Source organism: Lissotriton vulgaris, chromosome 11, assembly GCF_964263255.1.
Source record: "Lissotriton vulgaris chromosome 11, aLisVul1.2, whole genome shotgun sequence".
NCBI lineage: Eukaryota > Metazoa > Chordata > Amphibia > Caudata > Salamandridae > Lissotriton > Lissotriton vulgaris.
In genome coordinates, this window is record NC_141699.1 from 649,615,564 (window position 1) to 649,637,308 (window position 21,745).

At 42.8% G+C, this 21,745-nt stretch overlaps 1 protein-coding gene and 1 long non-coding RNA gene across 2 annotated transcripts in view; one reads left to right on the plus strand and one right to left on the minus strand.

The window, feature by feature from the left end:
- The window catches only part of PLEKHA2 (pleckstrin homology domain containing A2), a 747,617-nt gene that overhangs the window by 39,655 nt on the left and 686,217 nt on the right, over positions 1–21,745 (plus strand). The window lies entirely within an intron of this gene.
- On the minus strand, positions 18,030–18,731 carry LOC147683285 (uncharacterized). The gene is made up of 3 exons (XR_015301031.1): positions 18,649–18,731; positions 18,474–18,544; positions 18,030–18,146 (listed from the first exon to the last, which is right to left on the minus strand). It is a non-coding gene; the product is annotated as an uncharacterized LOC147683285 (long non-coding RNA).

Here is a 21,745-nt window from a genome sequence, read left to right on the forward strand (position 1 = left end):
AGAGAGGGCCTTACGTCGCAGTTGCTACATCGGGCGTCGTTGAGCCTTTTCTGTTGGACACTGGTGCAGCGAAAAGTTCCATAATGCATTCGAAACTCCCTGGCGCACCTTTGTCTGGCTTAACAAATGTTTCCGTTGGATTCTCTGGCGCCCCCGTTAGCAATCCAGTTTCGCGCCCTTTGCCTCTTACAATTGGGCCTTGTGAGCTTGAAGCTCCGTTGATTTTGACTACTGGTTGTGGTGAAAATCTTTTGGGTCTGGATTTGCTAAAACGTTTGTATGCAACTTTGTATTGTTCTCCTGCAGGAGTAAAGCTTACGCTAGGAGAGAGGGTTGTCTCTCCTATGTACTTGTGTCTCGATAAGCTTCCGCCGGAATTGAGTTCTCTTCCTACATCTTTGTGGGCAACAGGTCCCAATGATGTGGGCCTGCTTGACATCTCCCCTTACGTTGTTCAACTGAAATCTAACGTGCGATTGCCACGTATTCCCCAGTATCGTATCTCTCTTGATGGTGAACGGGCATTGTTAGCGATTAGTTATGATCTGATCGAGAAAGATGTTATTGAAGAAACTTGGGGAAACGTGTGCAACAGCCCTGTACTGCCCATTCTAAAATGTACTGATCCTTCGAAACCGCCTGTTTATCGTTTTGTTATCGATTTACGGGAGGTAAATAAAATTGTGATTCCTCAGTTTCCCGTTGTGCCTGACATCACGGCGCTACTGACTCTGATTCCAGCTTCAGCGTCTTGGTTTTCGGTGATCGATCTGAAGAATGCGTTCTTTAGTATTCCGATTGCCGAAGAAAGCAGAGACCTTTTCGGTTTCTCTCTTGGTGGTCGCAGCTTCCGGTTTAAACGTGCTCCTCAGGGCTACTGTGAGAGTCCATCGATTTACAGTCAAGCCTTGAAGGGTCAACTGGATGCGTTTACGTTGCCGGCTGGTGCGGCCCTGATCCAATATGTCGATGACTTATTGGTAGCTGCAGATACTCAGGACATTTGCAAAATTGCTACAGTATCATTGCTGCAACATCTCTGTGACTTACATCACAAGGTGTCACCTTCTAAACTCCAATATTGTTGTCAAGAAGTAACCTATCTAGGTCACTTATTGTCAAAGGAGGGAAGGCGGTTGACCCCAGAGAGAATTGCAGCAATTGCGCGAATGACTGTGCCAACAACCCAAAGAGATGTGCGTGCCTTTCTAGGTATCACGTCATACTGCAGACAGTGGATTCCAAATTTTTCACTGTTAGCGAAACCATTGGTGGCTCTTACGTGCAAGGATGTTTCAACTCCTTTACCATGGACGGAAGAATGTCAGAAGAGTTTTTCTGAATTGCGTGATTCATTGTGTTCGGCTCCTGTGTTAGGTACCCCTGACTACAGTAAGCCGTTTACATTATATGTTCACGAGAGGGAAGGTTGTGCTTTGAGTGTCTTAACGCAACCTTTTGGTGGAAAGCAACGTCCATGTGCATATTTTTCCTCGACCTTGGACGCGGTAGCTAGAGCATTGCCAAGTTGTTTGAGAGCAACAGCGGCAGCTGCGGTGTCCATCCGGCAATCAGCAGGGTTGGTCATGGATAATATGCTTACGGTGATGGTTCCGCATGCAGTCGATACTCTTTTGAATCGTACAAAAACTCAGCACTTGACGAGTGCGAGGTTGTCTGGATACGAGCTGACGCTGTTGTCAAGTCATATTCAGATAAAACGTTGCAATGTCCTGAACCCGGCAACTTTGTTACCAATTAGCACAGAGTCAGATGAAATAGCAGAGCATGACTGCTATTTGAGGACTGAAGAAGAAACGAAAGGTCGCGTGGACCTTAAAAACACTCCTTTGGAAAACCCGGATGGAACTTTGTATGTGGATGGCCGAATGGTGATGTGACTACTGCATATGCTGTTGTAACTTTGAATACTGTTGTGGAAGCTGCGAGATTGAATCAGAATTCTGCCCAGGCTGCAGAACTGATTGCTCTCACTAGAGCGTTTGTGTTAGCGAAAGGGAAACGTGTGAATGTGTTTACCGACAGCCAATATGCATTTGGCGTCGCCCATAGCTTTGGACGGTTGTGGAGAGAGAGAGGTTTTATGACGTCACATGGTACGAAGATTCAGCATGGTCAGCTTGTGAATGATCTTTTGGATGCACTTACGCTGCCTAAGCAGGTAGCGATTGTTAAATGTAGCGCGCATCGTAAGGTGACGGATGATGTTGGTCGTGGTAATGCATTTGCGGATGAGACTGCTAAGGAGACTGCCCGGAACCTTAGCACCCGAATGTATCTGACGAGTTCGGTTAGGTGGCCTACAGAGACGAGTATGTGTGAGGATACTATCGAGAGTGTGAAAGCGATACAGAATGAGGCCACCGAGACTGAAAAGGCGAAGTGGAAAGAAAGTACGGGAAAGTTGGATGCGAATGGTTGTTGGATTGATTTGTCGGAACATAAGAGATGGATGTTGCCAGATGCGTATGTGCTGGCTGTTGTGACAATGGCACATGGGTCAGCACATATTAGCATGAAAGGTATTTGTAAGTTGCTGTCCCCTGTGTGGAAGAATGATGGTATCATGAAATGTGCTGAACGTCTGGTTAAGAATTGTATGGTATGTATGTTATACAATCCTGGTAAGGGAACCCCAACACCCCCTGGTAGTTTTGCTCCCCCTTCATGTCCTTTTGAGGTGATTCAATTAGACTTCATCCATATGGAGCGATGCAATAACCTGAAATACGTTTTAGTTGTGGTTTGCGCATTTTCCCGATGGATTGAAGCCTATCCTCTCAAAGACAACACTGCTTTGTCAACTGCGAAAATCCTACTGAAGGAATACTTTCCTCGGTATGGAATGCCTCGGATTGTGTGGTCTGATAACGGAAGTGAGTTTGTGGGGAGTGTGATGAAGAATGTGTGTAAGGGCCTTGGAATTAATCAAAAATTCCATAGCGCCAATCATCCCCAATCAGCTGGTTTGGTTGAAGGGTATAACGGCACCCTTAAACTAAAGCTAGCGAAGATTCAGGCTACGACTGGTCTTTCGTGGCCTGACGCTTTACCCATAGCTTTATTGTCAACAAGGGCAACAGTACACTCCCGAGTAGGGCTCAGTCCCTACGAGATAGTGTTCGGTCGTCCTGCAAATGTTTGGGGGGTCCCTAGACCGGGTGTGTTCTGTAATCTTGAGTACCCAATGTTGATTGACTATCTTCATGATCTGACTGCTAAACTGAGGTTAATTCACCAACAGGTTTACGAATCATTGCCGACGCAGACGGAGGGTCCAGGCCACCAGCTCCAGCCCGGAGATTGGGTGGTGACGCGCAATTCTGCCCGTAAGAAGAATTTGGAACCCCGCTTCACTGGACCCTACCAGGTTCTCCTAGCCACGAGAACTGCCGTTCGTCTAGAGGGCCGGAAAAATTGGGTGCATGCCACCCATACGAAGAAAGTTCCTATACCGTTACCGGCAGACTCGTGGGTGAGGAGTGGCATTGCTTCAGCTGAATCCGAAGGATTGCCGGCTTTTGTACCTTTTAGCGACGCACAACCTGTCGGAGAATCCTCAGTGCAGCAGAAAGACACTGTTGAACATTTGTTACCAAAAGACTCAAGACCAGAACATTCGACTGATCAGCAGAACTCTGTTCCCTCAACAGATCCTTTGTTTGATGAACAGACACGTGCTGGGAAAACTCAATACTTTTTGCGATCCAGCACTAAGGACAAATAAAAAGATTTCGTTCTGTCCCTTGACAATTGTATTATCCCGTTTACCACGATCAGTCTGAATATCCGTATCATTGTAATTATTTTTTGTATATATATATATTGAAGTTTCGTTCCACATGTATTTTTGCTTCCACAGCTGATAGACATTTTTGCATATACATTGTGAATAAAGGCCGTAGGGCCGCGCGTGTACTTCCTTCTGGTTAGTAGGTCTTGACGCTAGGTTAAAGACCGTCGGTTCCTGGGAACTCCTAGGGATTGACTACTGCTACACAGAACGAAGTGCGTCAAGAAACGTTGCGGACGGTCATAGGGGATGGCGTTTTCGAAGCTGATGGACTTGGAAGAAGCTCAGGCACAAAGATTCAAACTGCAACAACTTAGTCGTACCAAATGTTTTATGTTTCAAATATTCGTGTTGCTTTTTCTGCACTATTGGCGGGTGGGGTGTATTACATGATGTCGTACTTCTTACCTTCTGCCATACCTACTCCTACTTCTGACCCTAAACTTACCTCCACTGCATCCCCTCATTCTTTCCATATCTTACCCGAACACGAGCAGGCTAGACGTGCAGAATTCCGTAATAATTCCTTTATTCAGCTCCTTCACCAGCACCAGTTAGTGGTTAACACTACTAATTGTTGGGTGTGTGGGTTGATGCCACATACCACGGATAAGGGAATTCCATATCTGGTCTTACCGTATAGTTCTCAGGGTTCAGCTCGAGCATTTCAAACAATGTTTCGAAGCGCACTAGATTCTTACCCCAGTCGAGAGCCACGATCTCCCTACTTTGGCCCTGGCTCGTATCATAAGCCTTTGTCGATAGCGATAGAAGATTTGGATAGAGATATCTATGAGCCATCGCTCATCCCGGAGGAAGAGGTACAAGCCTATAGGGTCCTGAGTAAGGTCGAGTATAGTGCGCTCACGAGTGAAAAACAGCTTAGAAGCTCGCCTCCCATATGGGTCGTACCCCACATTGGTAATTTTTGTCTAATGGGTCGTGGCCGAAGATCTAAGGCTCGACTTGGAGAGAGTGCTTGCACCGAGAATTACATTCTGCCGATGGTCTCGTCCCCTGTGTTTCTGGCTGCCAAGGGTACATACTTTATCTGCCATGATCGTGCGTATGCATGGTTGCCCTCCGACTTTGTGGGCTCATGTTTTATCGCAAATTTGTTGCCTCCGACGTTCACTGTAGATGCAGATTATCACAAAACTAGAGTTGTGAGAGGCGTAATTAGCGAAGAGGACACTGCCGGTCAAGAGGCAGGAGACTTTTTCAAGGGTTTCCTCCCGTTTTGGGGGCCTATGGCTAATAGTAGGAACCTGAGACAGTTGACTCGGGTGGTGGAATCGACAGCTAATATTACTGCCAGTGCCCTTGGTAATATCACCACAGAACTTCAGGCGGATAGACTTATGACGTCACAAACCCGTATGGTTTTAGACGTGATCTTAGCAGATCGAGGTGGGGTATGTAAGGTGATCCATTCGAGCTGCTGTATTTTCATTCCAGATAATGCTCCGACTGTTTATCAAGCCATCTCAAAGTTGCATAAGATCTCTGAGTCCATACACGTGGACGTAGGGGATTGGACGCTGCTTGGGTGGTTTTGGGGCCTGATGTCGACTTGGGGTTGGAAGATTCTGATGATTATCGGAGTTGTTGTGGTGTTCCTGTTCACGTGTTGCCTTTGTGTACAGTGTGGTCCTGCCTTATGTGGCCTCTGTGCTACAACGTGTATAAGACAGCCGCCTGTTACCAAAGGAGCCCGGTTGGACAGAGCTATGTTACAGCAACATCTAGATGGTATGATGAATATCGAGTATGAATCCGACTAGTGCTTGCCTACGTGAGGGCAAAAGGAGCGTCTGAGGTTCCGTGACAATTGTAAGTGGTGATTTGGACTCGCACGAATATGTTCGAGTCTGGTATCTATGAACCGCAAATGACGAGTTTAGTGGGTGTACGCAGTTTCGCTGTATTAACCTAAACCGTTCGTCTGTTTCGTGGGTTTTTCTATCTGCACCCACGGGTTCCATCTTACATACGGCATCCATTTTGTCCCTTGCCCTCAAGTAGCCAGCGGACGGACGTTGTCCGCTTCGCGACCCTGGGATTCCCAAGATATCTGCGGAAGACACATGTCCTTTGAAAGTGTCTTTATGATGAGGGGGATGATACTGTAAGGCAGATGGCCCCGCTCGAGGCTCATCTTGCCATGCCGGTTTATTGTCTCAGCCGTGCATCTCATTAGGCACGTCCCTTTGATGCCTGTAGCTCGTGTTTCCCGATACCTCCTCTTTTACACCCTTTCCGATCTCCCCACTGTTTCCATCTTCCTCTGCACCTGTCCCTGTTCCTTCTTCGATCTGTTTTACTGCTGATTGGAATGTACTAATGGTGGGAAGATGGGTGGGAACCGCCAAATGTTTCCGCACTTATGTTTCGGACTCTGAATGTATCAAAGTGACCAAAGCGACCCCTCTCGGGGATAATTATGGGAACCAAGTTGTAAACCTTTGTGTACCATGTAACCCTATGGGAGAAACATGTATAAAAGGAGCGACCCACTTGCAGCAATTTGAAGCAGTCTCCCCAAGTTGCACGTGTTGTACTTGCTGTGACTTCTGTGTTCCCTGCAGTAATAAACCTCGAATCTTTGACGCCGAAGGAAGTGTCCCATGTCTCTGTCATTCGTACGCCGGAGCAGGTTACCCACGAAGGTTTCAGGTGTTGTCCCCTGGCACCGCTGGGTCTTAAATAACCCAGTCCTTCACATGTCTTTACATTGAAGGAACAGCCATCATGGTGGTTCTTTTCAATGACAAAAAAGAAAATTTGGAGGACTATTGCTGTCGCCTTTGATAGTCTTTCATCAAATTTTTTAAAATGTTTTGCTTTTCACAAATAATTTCCCAAAGCAGGAATTTGTTTATAAAAAACACAAAAATGAATGCCCCCCACAACCTAGGAGTTTTTGTCCAGGGTGTGGGGTTTATTTTTTTTTCTGTCCTTCACCACCAGGTTACAGACAGCAAAAAAAGACCTTATACCATCCACCCTAAATAGGACAGGACGTGTAATGTTCTTTCTCTGATGGGCCCTACCTAATTGAAGTAAGTTTTCAGTCAATGGAGACAACAGGGGCTCTGTAGATGGAAAATATAAGGGCCACTTGTCTCTACATGAGTCTGCCAGACAAGAATTTGGCAGACAGGGTACTCAGTTGTGTTTGTGATGGAGTTCTCTGTCGACCAAACTCGAAATCAAGCCATTAGTGTCTTAAAGATTAGTTGTGTATAATAAATCAATGGTACACACTCACAAAAGCAACTCTGCCAAACTCATGGTCTGCCCACCTGATTTAGAGGTGGCTGAACCAACAGTATGTCTGAGACGGGTCAGACTCCGTTTCCGTCGCTGACATCCTTCAATGACCGGGCAGAGTACAGTTGTCAGAGCTTAGCTATTTGGCCAATTTAGAGTTGATGATCAGATTGCTTTTTTTCACTGTCTGTCATTGCAAGGTTAAACTTGGCAGAGAGGGACAGTAAAAAAAAAAAGAATCCCACACACTATTGTAGAAAACTTCCATGGTCATTAGTTTCACTCAAAAAAAACACTATGTTTCCTCTTTTTGTTTGTGCTTAAAAAAAAGCAAAACTTTGTAAAAGTTGGACGGAGCCATCCATCAAACTTTTACAACTTGAATGGAACCGCTGTTGTGATCGCTCGTGCCAGTGTTAAGAGATGTCAAAGGTGCTGGCAAATATCGCTAAATTTTGGGGATGGGATGTCCGTCAGGACGACGGACTAATTTACTCAGTTTACTCTGGAACCTTACAAATTATATATGCTATTAAGGCCTTCATTACAAGTTAGCTAATACAGAGTGGAGTATTTCTCACACCTAGTAAATACCATTTCTCTAGGGTAAAATATTTACTAGATGGGATTAATCGCTCCTACTCTAAAAGGTCAACTTGCAAATGATGCATAACATGCAGAATCTGTATCTAACACACCAAATGACGCACATTTTGCTTTTTAGGGCTTTTCCCTCTGATTAATTTAATCTGTTTGATGTACTGGAATCAAACGGGAGAAAGCTGTGAGGGTGTGATAAATATCACACAACTCGTAATTCTGATCCTCTGCAATTTCCTGTTTGTAATGAGAGCCTAAATATTCCCTCAGAAAACCAAAAAATATTTGAGTTTTCTAAAAGAAAGTTGATTAGGTCAAGTCTCTGTGACACAATAGGAGCCTGATTTTGATCACTTGTAAACTTCTCAGTGATCAAGTCTCCTTTTTTTCTATTACAGGTTTATTACCGGCATTCTGTTAATGCTGATGGGACCAGGATTGGGAGCTAATGCTAGGACAATTACATTTTACTTTCAAAATGTAGGCACCCTAGAGGGCATCTTGCAAAAAGATGCTTTTGCTATGTCTATGTGGCACCAAGTTCACTGGAGTATAAAGTTTAATCGGACTTTGTGGGGAGTACCTGTTGCATAAACTTCGGGAGCCAAGCAGAGATCAATACAGCATTTCTTTCATGAAGTGCAAGGTAATAAATAAAGTGCCCACACACAGCCTGTTGTATTGCATCAGATGCCCAACGAAGACTGAGCAGCCGATGCAGGACAGCAGTGCGGGCTATTAAGCAGTAACTTAAAAGTAAACAAAAATAGCAACCGGAATGCATTTACTTTTGACAAGTGAGCTCATCATTAGTTTACAATTTCTTATGGTACACCAGTACCATTGTAGGTAGGTGTTGAACAGGGTGACAGTATGGGTCCCAGATGAAATGGTACACTGACACATTGAAATGCAACCAGGTGCCGCTGGCGCTTCGAGTACTAGCCTATACTGGAACAGCGAGTGGTAGAGTGAGAGTTGGAATAAGATGAGGCACAGCATAGACTTCTTACTCCTGTTTTAAATGTTGGTGGCTGTTTATTTAAAGAGGAAGTTGCTGGCTGACAACTGACAAGAATGAAGTAGGTGCTTAAGGTATTCAGAGCACTGGTTTCATGGTGTTTTAGATATGAGCACTGTAGACAGGCAGAACGGATTTTACGATCTGACACAACTCGATTGGTAGTATTCTGCGTGTCTAGGTTTCTTATAAACGTAATGCTTCTTAGAGCCAAAAATGGGTTAAAATTGTAATTGCAGCGGCACTTTATCTAGATTGTTACAAGGATGAAAATTAACTAATTTCTTTTTTTTTAAATGTTGTTTGTCCATTCTTTTACAATATTATGCCAGAGTAGTTTAACAATGAATGATTGACTGTTTATTAACTATTTAAATTTTAAATGGAATGTTAGTTTTCCACTCCAACACCCCTGTTCATTTTTTTACTTATTTATATAATTATTGTATTTTTTAAACAGAATTGATTTTATATGTAAATTACTGATGAAATATGGAAATAACTCCCCCATCCCTATTATTTGGTATATCCACTAGGACTGCTCAATTCTTTGTAAATTCCTGTAATGATGATTTTTAAATTTAATGTGTTGTATTTTATTTTCTGCACTTTTATGGTCCAAAGCAGACCGAAATAAAGTATTGAATGAATGAATTAATGAATGAATGAATGATATGAGCACTGTCTGCAGTCTGGGCTTCCTTAAAGCAGCTTCAGTCCTAGCCAGTCATTGGCACATTGCGGCATCTCTGTTTCTATCTAGCTAGGATTGTGTGTGTTTTCCAATTCTCCTTCACTTCAGCAGGTACCCCCACACAGTCCACCCACTCCCCTGTATGCACTGCATTTTGTTTAACCTTCTCACTGCCAGTATTTTAACAGCAGTGTACCTCCTTCACACACTTTTGCACATAATCACAGTAACAGTTGGCACACCTGCCTATTGCTCTATGCACTCTACAGGGAGACCAAGCATTGGATGATCATGTATTCCAAACCCCTTTATGAACAGCTGACAGGCACTGTGAGAAATGTGCACTGCGTTCAGCCTGAACTCCACAGCTGTCAGTCGTGGTCCACTTACCCTCGCCACGATACATAGCAGCAACTTTGTTCTCACTATGCATGAGTATACGTTGCATGAAAAAACGACAGAAACACAACATCCTGCGAAATGCAAATACTCTGAAGGAAGGCAAGAGTAAGTCAAATGTGAAATGTAAACAGGAATAACATCGCTGCTCCCTTTTGCAGGCTGCAGGTGTCACCGGTGATGGGGCACAAGGGTGGTGGTTGGGGCAGGATATATACAGACGGGACACCAGCCCCACCAAGCCCGGGACACCAGCCCCACCAAGCCCCACCTCAGCACCACCAGAGGCTCTCTAGCTGTCTTCTTGCCCCTCCCTCTCTGGCACTGTCCCTGGTTATTTCTGCTCTTTTGCGCATCAGCCTCTCTTCCCCTATAATCCTGGATGCTTTTTTACCCCTGCCCCAGTCTTTGGCTGCCTAAGGTACCTTGGCCTTGTCTCCCCAACCTATATCTGTCTCCTGTGTCTCACACTCTTCCTTTGCCTCACCAGTTTGGCCGCATCCGTAGGGGCAAATGCCCTATCCAGTGTCCCATAACCCAGCCCATGGCAGTCGTGGACTGTGTTTAGTTCAACTTCTATAATCTTGTTATTTTGTTCTCATGTTCTAGTGATGGATAGAGCATGGTATAGAGTACTGTGATTAAGATCTCTGTGTACCATTCAAGTAGATCTGGCAGCTATGACTGATGGTGTCATTAGGAAAGTTCTGGGGGGATATCAGATACAATCCGACTCCCCAGGGTTTGGAATTTATTGGCTGCAATAAATAGCAGCTATTCAGAGCTTGTTACTTTAATGGGGAATAACATAAAGAGTTTGTGCATACTACACAGAAATCCACATATTTCGGTACATATTGGCCCCCATTAAATTCCAACACCTTTGACCTGCATAAATGTACCAGAGGGTGCTGTGTTGGAGATATCTGTGTAAACTGCAGGTTAAAGTTGGATCTCTCTGTCTTTGTCCTTCAGCGGATGATAAAATGAGTTCGGTAATAATACTTGTTACGTACAAAACTGCAAAATGATAAAGGTCATCTGTGACCATATAAAAGCTATTATTATTTTGATGTTCCTTCCGATCATGCTGGTGCTCTCATTAGATGTAGCGTCCTCCATGTGTTATTATATGTCTTTGCACCCAGCGTGGTTACCTGATCTGACCTTTGAGCATATAAGTGAAATATAGCAGTGCAGCTTCATTATTTCTTCAGGTACCCTTTCATTTGTGGTTTCCTGATGGTGAAAGCAATTCTGAATTACACATGCTCTGTTAAAGTTGCTTGGCACACTGCCACAGCTGGCGACCTGTTATTCTTTTTTGTGACACATCTTAACACTCCACAGGCATTAAATACAGCCTGAGCACATCACTTCAATTTTCTGTTCATAAAACAACTTCTTTGCCAAGCTAAAAATAGTTGGAAACAGTCTTAGTATGCTCTAAATGTGCTACAGTTTCATTGTTTCTGTCTTACCAAAGCATCTCCACCCACCTGCTGCCGCCCTCGCTTCTCTCCCCTCTGCATATGTGTATCCATGTCATCTGAGAACCACCTTTTACCATATGAAAGTCAAAATGATTGAATTTGTCAATGCTTATTTCTAGAGGTTATTTTATAATAAACAGAAGTAGCTTTATGGAATCCGGGGCCTCATTTATGTGGCCCTTCCAACATGATTGCGCCACTGGAACGTCACTTTATTTACCTTCCGGAGGCACAATGTGCCACGGGCATATTTTTAAGGCCACGTAAATGAGGCACAACGAGGAGAAATATCTTTATTTCTCCTAGTTTTTACTCTTTCTATGTGTGCTGCATTCTGCACCACACATAGAAAGAGCAAAAAGCCTATTGTGATTATTTTTGTGCAGGAAAGTTTCCCTCCCTGCACAAAAATCATCATCCCGGAACACAGACACTCTCTGCACCATGGTGCAAAGGTGCCTGCCTTGGTGCATGGCAGCCTATCGTGCACCGGCACGGGGGAAAAGGACAGGAATGCGCCATATCTAATAGATATGCCACATTCCTGCCCTTTTCTTTTGTCGTAGGGCAGTGCACAGGGCCGCACTGGGAACAAAAACCGGCCCTGGCAAAGTGCTCGGCCGCCGCCTGGGGGTGCGCCCGAGCTCTTTGCCGGGGCCGCTTTTTGGCCGATTTTGTTACAGGGCCGAAACGGTCCTGTAAGAAAACGGCCCCCAGGGGCCCAAAACCGGCCTCCGCCCTTGCGGCACACCGGGGGATTGCCCGGTGCCCGCAACGGCCAATCTGGCCCTGGCAGTGCAGCAGCAAGGCCTGTTGCACTTCCGTACAGCAAAAAACCATTAAATGAGGCCCCCTGTGTATAGCTCTCTCTTTCATATCAGCATTTGAGCATTGGGTAGCTATGATCCCAGAGCCAGGCACTTCCTCCTTACCTTGTGGTGGTATTTCACCAGAATATCGACTACAGAATATCATTGGGCCAAAATATTGTGGCAAAAATATTGAGGTCCAAAGTATTGTGAAGGTAACTTTATATAGGTAAGTGCATGTTACAAATACTTCAGAGTCGGAATTGTACAGAAAATAGGCCCAGGCACCAAATGACAAGTGTCTAATTGGTGAAGTGAAGGAGATTCAAGGACATATGTGCAGGAGAAAGTGAAGAGAGGGTGCTGAAGAGGAAAGAGAAGAGATGTGAGAAATGCAGATTGAGCGTTTCAGAAAGCTATGAGTACAAAAAGAGAGTAAAAAGCTAACAAAGATACATTGGAAGAGAGTGGTGTGAAGAGAACTGGTTTGACGTAGACACTCCAAAAACCTTGTCCCTTCCACAGACTAAAGTAATGTTCAATACAGCATCCACTTAAAAGTTTAAATTAATCTTCATGATCGCACGTTGTATGTGGCAGCGGCACGTTTATCCGCTGCCCCTTTTGTGCCCCACCTAAAATCATGTCTCGAGATGCCACTCAAGAGAGGTGTAACAGTGCGGGACTGTCAGCAGAACCTGGTACAGTCAGAGACAGTCACAGAAACCCTGGGATGATGATATACAGAGAGACATTAGTTTATTGGAAAGCTATAAAGTGGTCCATGCTTTTAAATTGTAGCAGTTTTGAATTTGTAAAGTCTCACTGTATAAGCGTTTTGCAAGGTATGGACGACAAAAAAACGGCCCAGCAGATTTTAACCCCTTGTGTGCTTCGGTTGGCCCCCGGCCATCCAACGTCATGGTGGAAGTGTGCTGACAATGGCCAGGGGCCGTCCTAATCCCGCCCACTCACTAAAACCCCTGCACAGCGTGAAAATTCGTGCAGCGCAGAAAGGGGTAAAACAGACCCACAAACAGCCAGAAAATTGGCCCACACACTGACCTCAGACTACAGCCCATCTGGCACTGACTGATTGCCCTATAGATCTGTCCAACCATGCTACAATTAATGCTACATATTTGTACCTTGATGATATATATATATCTTCAAGTTACATGGTTGTGACGTTAAGAATAGTAAATCAATACCTCACAATGAATGTATGACGTTACAACGTATACATTTACAATGCATGCCTTTACAACACAGTTTTTACATAGCAACATCCTTTACAATGCATTCTTTTACATAGCATGCCATTATATCACATTTTCAGAAACTACCTTTACAACGCATTCCAACACCGCATTATACCTTTACAATGCAAACCATTACCATTACATTGCATTTAAGGTAAGTGTTGGATAGTATAGGGGTAATAATTACTATTCTAACTCCAGTGAGTGCAACAGTAGGGTAAGTGTTCGATAGTGTAGGGGTAAAAATTACTATTCTAACTCCAGTGAGTACAACAGTAGGGTAAGTGTCGGATAGTGTAAGGGTGCTATGCGTTGTAATGGTATGCATTGTAATAACATGCAATGTAATGCCTGCATTGTAGTGACATGCATTGTAATTACATGTGTTGTAGTGACATGCAATGTAATGGCTGCGTTGTAATGACATGTGATGTAAAGGATGCTGCGATGCAATGACTGCTGTGTAAAGGTAGTGCGATGTAATGACTGCGTTGTAAAGTCTGTTTCCCCCTCACAATGGGTCCCATGGGCAAGGAAAGTTTCTCCCGGGTATACAAAACCCTCATCATTTACTCCCCAAACCCTTTCACAGATTTATAACTATGCTAAGAACAATGGCAGAGACCTCGCTACGAGTCAGACTGGAGAGATACATGCATATTCCCCAGGGTCTTGGTGATTCCTTCCTGACTCCAACTCATCCAAATCCAACTAACTCCTTTGGCCTATTTTACACCCCTAAGATTATGGCGGGCTAACAAGCCAGCAGCACCGACATGCATCCGTTGTCAGATAGTAGAGACTCACTTTTACCACATGACATGGGTATATTTACCACACTTTCACATGTGACTGGGAAGTCTGTGGAGCCCTCCCCAAGAGTGGACTTGCTTGGTATTGTAGAGGACCGGGGTTGGGAGTTAAGAGGAGATCATACTGATCTGGGCATTGGGAAAATACCCTCTAAAAGAAATATTGCTAAACAGTGGCACTCCCCCTGCTACCCACCCTTGGCGATTTCGAAGCGGCGATGGACTGGTGTACCAAACTTGGGGCACTGCTTTATATCTCCAGAGGGTGCATCCAAAAACATGAGAGGGTCTCGGGGAAATGGCTGGTGCAGTATGGTTTAGAGTTATACCATTTCTGATGTTTTTCATGGATTACTTTACTGTGATGCATATAGTCCCTAATGGCGGTCTGTCGACTGTTTCGTTACTGTATAAACTGGAAAAAACAATAACATTTGTTTAAAAAAAAAAAAGAATTGTGCATCTATACTTACTTATTTGCACTTACATTCTCAATATTTAGGTCATGATATTTTGCTCCTGTGATATTTTTGTCCTTGATATTCTGCCACACAACCTTTTGTAGTATGAGGCATGCGGAGAGCTGAGGTCTACATGAATCCAAAGTTGCATGTATGATTTTTTAAAACTATCTTCTATGGGCTTCTCAGGCCACCATACCCTATTATTCCCCTACATCCCCCCTCTACTTCTCTCTTCTGCCACAGGAGTCACTGACTGATTTATAAATGGACTTTTGCAGGGAAGCAACAGTGTTCGCAAATCACACTATAAAATTAAGTTATGTTTTGGTAAACTTTGTCATTTGTGAGTCATTTTCCACATGCAATAGCTGACAAGTTGACCAGTAGGATTCTGCCTGTGCAACATAAATGTAAATTTCTTCTAAAATAGACTTCCCAGGATATTTAAAGTAAGCTCCGCACCGTGAAGCAGATGACGGGTCTCTCTGGCACCCAAAGCAGCAGGAGCAGTGGTGACTGCTCCGCTAAGGTGGAGGAGCACCATCCCACTGCTCTGTGAACAGAAGCTAAAGAAAACTAAAATGATAATAACTAGTGTTATTATCTTTGTAGTTTTCCTTTCCTGGTGTGGGCGGGGCTGCACTGCCAGAGCAGGGCAGGGGAGGAGTGGTTTGCCCACTCCCGAGGTGTGCAATGACAGGCCGGCCAAACCGTCATGCGCACTTTGCATATTCTGCACCCAGGCTGCATTACAGCCTGGGTGCAGAACATGCCCCAGGCTCCCATTTCCTGCCTGAGCGCCGATCCACAGCACTCAGACCAATCACAGTGCTGCATTGCAGCGTTGTGATTGACTAGGAGAGTCTTGAGCTTCTTGTTCTTGCTTCCAGGAGCTAGGGGTGGCGGAGGTGGGGAAAGGACCGAGTGGCCGGCCCGAAGGTAAGTGTTTTTTGTGTGTGTTGTTTGCCATTTACAACCCTCCCCATCCCCCCGCCACTCCCGATAAATAGCGGCCGCCACTGTGCAGGAGAACCTAAGACAAACTGATCACAGATCTAGACATGGTGACACATTTTAGACATTTTCTTACTGGAGTATTACACCTGCTTGCAATGGGCTAGAAGGCCTTCAGGGTGTCTGAGGACAGCAAAGTCCACTTGGAGACATTTCTGTACAAGATCAGTGTATACACCCCTTAACTGTTCACTCTGTGGAGATTTTGGTCCCTTATGCCATAATTTTCAAAGCGCTAGAGTGAATTTGGAAGTCATAACTCTCACAAGAAGCTACTAGGGCATTAGAATATTCTGTGCTGACCTACATTTTTTTTCTCCAAGTTGAGACCCTTTTTTGCTAAACTATACTTGAAATTGGACATTGATTTATAGCTTGTAATTACTATGTTACACAGTATCTTAGTTCAAAATGTACCACCCTCTTCTGAAGTAAACCTTGTGTCCATCTTCAAGCTGCCTTTGGAGAGCCAGAAATGCAAAGGATGTATTTGGTCATTCATTTCAATACAAGTTCAATAGTATCCAAGGCTGGCTCTCAGACACCAGTAATAAACAGAAATATCCCCAGGTGCTGCTCAGTAAGCATTGACTGCCTCATACCCTGGAGAAAAGTTTTCACAAAAGCCATCTAGGGGTTTATATGTCTGAAAAGCAGTGAGGAGTCACTATTTGCTCTTCAAAGTTGAGAACCAGCGAATGGCGTACCTTGGAAATTCATCACTGCAAGGAATCTTGAGAACAGAGGAGCATGGGGTGAGTTCTCTTTACTCACTGGTCTGTTAATTTGTCATTGACCTTTTGCTTCCACCCACCAGGGCTTACAGCAGTGGGTCTGCCCATCTCAGCCATTGACTCTCTTGCACAGTGAGTGACAGCATTTCGCTTGATCTTGTGTGCACATCTGCTTAAAGAGAGGTGCTATTCAATGCTGAGGCTGGAAGCCCAATACTTTGTTTTGCCAGTGTTTTTCCTTTTTGAAAGTTAACTACAATAAAATAAACATGTAACATTAAAAATATATAAGTGGTAACGTGCAAACGTATCAAAGCAGACCACCATAAGGTATCTCAAAAATAACCAAAATAAAATTTGCCATAAAACACCAAACACATTTCTCCAGTCAACAGGAACTGGGCACATCTATGGACATGGAAGTGTGTAAGTAATTGACTAAGCCTTCAGGCCTTAACGCGTGAGCCCCGCATTCATATACCAAAAGGTCAGTGCACAAGAAATAGCCACCCAAAACAGAATTTGTCCAGAAAACAATACCCATAATACATAATTACATGCTAAATCAGACTACGGTCAGAATCAGCAAAAAAAAACAATTAAACACAGGTTTGTTAGATGAGGAAAGCAAGTTTTTTTTTCTTTTAACTCTAAATAATGTGCTTTTTCCATGTTTCACTTTATGATGCGCATTACCCTGATGCTGAGATTGACAGAAGTGCCTGAATAAACCACTGATGCTGCTGAATTGAGTAAAATACCTTGCTGGCCAAATCACGTCCTATATTTGCATCTTGAGATGACCATTCCTCACATTGTGGTACATTGGGCAGTCCAATGCCTACATTGAAAGGTCCAAAGATTGAGCAGGAGTCTCACAGGTGTGTGCGGTGACCACAGCGGTGGATCATCGTCCCAGGAGTAACAGGAAGTTTCGCCCTAGGCTGGGCTGTTTCACTGAAGGTACATTCATGGAGCTTCAGAAACTGTTCAACCTGCACTAATGCCAGAGCTCTCAGAAATGAACAATCATAGGAGTGAGTACTAAATAACATGTAAATGTATGTATACTTGTAAAGCGCACTATTACCTTTCAGGCATCCTGGCACTTTATATCGCTGTGGAACCCTTCCTGGCTTCCCCTGTGAGATGCCCCCTACTGGGCACCCCCAAGGTGAAGCCAGGCATCCCAGCGCTTTCGGGGCCGTTGTTGAGATTAAGCAAGCTATTGCCAGAGTTGCAGAGTGGGACCAAATGATTAGAGTAGGCACCGAGGCGAGAATTATCGAGTCCGTGGACATTGAGGCCAAGACCCTGCCGCGTCGGGAATTGAACCCTAGTCCCGGGTCAACCTCTGCATCAGGGTCTGCCGCTTCTAACCAGTGAGCCACACTTCTCCTCATCTGTGATGACATCACAGAAAGTGGTCATTTGATATTTAACAATCTAGGCAACCATAAGAGACAATCAAAGAAATTTTAATAAATGGAAGGGAATTAAGCTACAAAATGTTTGTAAAGAAAACAATTTATTAAGAGTTAAAAAGAACAATATCACATTCACAGATTTGATATGTACGTTAAAAGAGTGTAGTTTAAACAAACTAGACTTAAAACAACAATCTATAAATCACATGGCATGAATCACAATGCAAATGAGAACATATATAAAGTTAAAAAACACTGGAAGTGGCAGATTGGTACTCTACGCGCGTTTCGGCGGCCAGCGCCTTCTTCTGGAGTAGCCACAAAAAGTTTCTAAAAAAATATAAATAAATATAGACAGAAATAAGGATTACACACATAGGTAAATGACTTTACAACAAGAGAACAGTTTACAGATTTTACAGTAGCTTAAAAATTGAACCTTCCTATTTAAGATAGTCACAAAATAATGACAAATCTTATCATAGTTTTCATTTCCTTGTAATACTGACCAATATGGAAAAGTAATACAAATTTACTTGAATAGACCCTGTGGTAGAAAATAGATAGGGGCAATGAACCCTCTTTAAGACCATGTAGATATTGATGGCCTTTTAACAAAACTGGCAGAAAAAGATTAGAATGATAATCTATACTTACAAAAAGTTGTTGTAATGATGTAAGGAAAATACTTTTCTTTCTTAGTTTCTTTAGAGAGCGGTTCTAGCTGTCTGGTAACAAGAGTCTAAAGAAAAATGTATTTTCTATATTAATCCTAGCTTTATGCGACATTGGTATATATATATATATATTTTAGCAATTATAAGACACTTACATGATATGTAGATATAGCGTGTAAAGCTCAATGGCGACGTCTAGTCAAGATAGGACATTAGTATTTTATTTCCTAGATGGACGGATTCCAAACAAGAAAATATCACGCTGTAAAATCACAAGGGATAAAAATGATATTTAGAAAAAAGGCCAGGTTTGTTATCTTATTCTAGCCATATCATCATAGTTAAGTTATCTTTTTGTATTTTAAGGGTGATTTTATGAAAGGGTTCCTAGACAGATTATCTGAAAGATTTATTGCTGGTTAGTATTGTTAGGTAATCAGTCTACAACTCATTTAAATCCAGGAGATGCAGGTATTGGAGTTTTTTCATATATCACCCTTATCTTATTCTAAGGAAATTAAGCGAGATAGCGAGTGATAGAATCCATATTATTGTAGTTAGTGTAATGATCGGTTAGATAAATTGATCTCAATTTGAGAATATGCATAAACTACCAACCTATCATTATAATTAATCTATTTGGAAATTTGTGTTATTCTAATTATGTTGTTCTAAGGAAAATTTCAGTGAGTTACCTGTATGAAAAAAAGGGGTAATAACTGATCCCGCCGGCCGGAACCTCTTATTCATTCAAGTGAAGGATATACTTGGTAATTTAAAATAGCGAGATCCTCCTGATGTGGAGATATTGGGTAGAGCAAAACCCCTGTATAATTAGAAAAGGGTAATTTTAATTTATTTAAAAAGAGGGGAGCGCAAAGAAAGCGATTGAGGTTCTGTTATTTTAATATTCCTAAGAAAGGATATCACTATACATACATATTATTGTATGAGAACTCTTGTTGTTTTACCTCTAATAAGGTGGTTCATCCTTCCAATTGAGATGATTAGTTAAAGGTTAAAATAACTCCCTGTCTGGAAAATAAAAGAAAAGGGAGATGTAGCTAATAGGTAAATTTAAGAGTTAGGATTGTGCTATTTAATCTAAAGGTGTACTTACCCAACAGGGCTCTCTACTTCCGGCGGCGGAACTCGAGGTTTGTGCAAGCGTGCACAAGCAGAAAGTGACTGAATGTGTCTGTGCGGGTGTTTATATAGTGTTGGGAGGGGATTAGATGTGGCTCAGGTGTGCTTTACATGGGAGTAGAAAGCGGACTGGAGCCGCTGAAGAGATAGAAGTGGAGGGCAGACTACTGCCGCTGAGAAAAGACTCCATATTGCTGTTTCATGTGTTAACAGGGTAGGAAAGGAACTGAAAAAGTATATTTCAGTGCCAGCATTTCTATCGAGTAGCGATTTAGAGATGAGATTTTTGAAATAAAAACAAAAGAAATTTTCAAAAGTAATTCGCTAATATTGGAATGGGCATTTAATAGGAAAAAGACCTAGTAATATACAATGATATATGGAAATGAATGGAGGGCAATTACGAACAAGATATATTTAATATAACACGGGAAAAGGAAAGGGGTTCTTCTGCTTAACAGTGGAACGGAGACTATAACCACTGGCAGGTGTCTAGTAAGGTTATTTCTTGTGAGATGTGGGTTGGGATTATTGGGGGGCCGGAGGTTCTCTTGCTTAAACAGCTTGTAAAGCAAGCAAGAATTGGAAAAGACTCATTATTGATAAAATTCAAAGGAGGGCCAGAGTTACTCTTGCTTGAACAGTTTGTAAGGCGAGGTAAGATTTAAAAAGGCTCATTATTGGTGGAATTCGAAAAGGGGGGGGGAGAAAAAAATATATAATGAAAATAAATACAGGCCCTATAGGAATATAATTTTCAATTATTAGGATAATATATTCTTTAGTCTCAACTTAAACTATACAGCTCATAATGGGAAAAATAATAAAATGAATGAAACATAGGGAAATGGCTACTATATGGAATATATAATTTGCATCAAGGGAAAATTCTATTATCAGCGGATATACCTAACAGACAGAGGGTAACTTTGCATATGGCATGTTCCCATGGTATTTCGCTATTTAACCCCTGGCGGAAGGTGTTAAAGACAAAAATCCAAAACACCTCCCTTTTCTTTCTTATTACTGATCCTCCATTCGTGTCAGAGGTGTGGATTTTTTCTAAGACTCGCCAAGAGAAGTCTTCAGCATTGTGCCCTTTCTCTAAAAAGTGTTTTACCATAGGGGCAGCAAGTTTTCTAGTTCTAATTGCAGAGCGATGTTCATTTAAACGTGTCTGAATCATACGGGAGGTTTCTCCTACATACCCCAGGAGACAGGGCATTGTATAAAATAGATCAGGTTCGAAGATCTGCAATTGGACATTTCCTTTGCAGATGTTTTGTGTCCATTGTGTATAAAGTCTTCTCCTCTCAAAATGTTGGTACAAGTGGAGCAAGAGGAACAAGGAAAAGTTCCTTTGATTGGATTATTTGTCACAATTGACCTTTGCATCAAGTTTCTTCCATTTGTAGTTTTATTAAAGCAAGAGTGGACAATATATTCTTTTATGTTTTTGTTTCTCTTATGAGTGAAGAGAGGTTTGGCCAGTTTCTGTTCAGAGGGGCAATTGCTGTTTAAAATATGCCAATTTGAATTTATTACTTGTTTAATTTTGGCATCAATGGTGGAATGTTTTGTTATACAAACAATCTGATCTTTTGGATTCGGACGGTTGGTTATAAGTAAACAGTCCCGATCGTAGTAACGGGCACGCTTGTAAGAATGTCTCACCAGCCGGTGAGGGTAGCCTCTCTCAATAAATTTACTTCTCATGATTAAAGCTTGTAGGTCAAAATCAGCTATATTGGTACAATTGCGCCTAACTCTCAGGAATTGGGAGAAAGGGATGCTGTCTTTTTGTGATCTTGGATGAAAGCTATTGTAGTGTAAAAGAGTATTCCTGGCTGTAGGTTTGACATGTAGATCAACAATCAGACTGCCTCTATCATTTATTATTTCTATGTCCAGGAATTCAACTTTGTCACAACTAATATGCGATGTGAAACGCAGATTGGGGTCCGCTGCATTCATCCATAGGATGAACTCATTTAGGGTCTCCCTCCCATCGGTCCAGACAAAGAAGGTATCACCTATGTATCTGGACCAATGGGAGACGGACTCAAAGAAGGGGGCTATAATGTTATCGATGTACCTATCCTCGAA